The sequence below is a fragment of the Archocentrus centrarchus genome, chromosome 14, assembly GCF_007364275.1.
Source record: "Archocentrus centrarchus isolate MPI-CPG fArcCen1 chromosome 14, fArcCen1, whole genome shotgun sequence".
Classification (NCBI taxonomy): Eukaryota; Metazoa; Chordata; class Actinopteri; order Cichliformes; family Cichlidae; genus Archocentrus; species Archocentrus centrarchus.
Genome location: NC_044359.1, coordinates 9,633,831 through 9,634,691, shown reverse-complemented (window position 1 = coordinate 9,634,691; position 861 = coordinate 9,633,831).

Here is an 861-nt window from a genome sequence, read left to right as displayed (position 1 = left end):
CGGGGAGAAAAAAAAAAAAAATGCGCGAAAGCTTTGCGCTTCCCGTAGGAAAGTTTACACGCAATGCCTTCGGGGTAATGTAGTACACTCCCATAAAGGCGTTTGTTGTGATCTGTGATCTGATCCAGAATCTGCTGGTGTCCTTCTACCGTTGCTGTGTAGAGAGCATCCTGACCTACTGTCTGTGCGTGTGGTTCAACAGCTGCACAGCAGCAGACAGGAAAACAATCCAGCGAATCATCAACACGGCTCAAAAGATCATAGGCTGTCCCCTGCCCTCCCTCCAGGAACTGTTCAATGCCCGCTGCCAGAGGAGGGCACAGAACATCCTCCAGGACCCCTCACACCCTGGACACTCCTTGTTTCAGCTACTGCCATCAGGCAGACGTTTCAGGACAATGAAGGCCAGAACAAACAGACTGAGGAACAGCTTTTATGCCAGGGCTATCATTGAACTGAACTCTGTGTGGTTTGGACAGTGATGTGGGGTGGTAGTGCTGACTGTGTGCGTGCGTTGGTGTGTGTATTGGGGCTAGATTCGTCTTAATTTACTATTGTGCACTGTATTTTAGTAATCATTTTTATCACTCATATTTTTATTATTTTATTATTTATTGTCTGAGGCACCTAGAAAGGAATGCATTTTAAATTTCGTTGTGCAGCTTCTGTGTACAATGACAATAAAGATTCTGATTCTGATTCTGATTCTGATTGTTAGCCTATTTTACTCGCCAGCTTAATATACTGCACCTGTAGCTGTTGTGGACTTCAGTGATTTGTATTCCTTCACGCCCTTTGACGTAAACCAAAAATTGAAATAAAGTTACAGAAAAAAGCCACAATTAGTGACTAGCTGGGTGA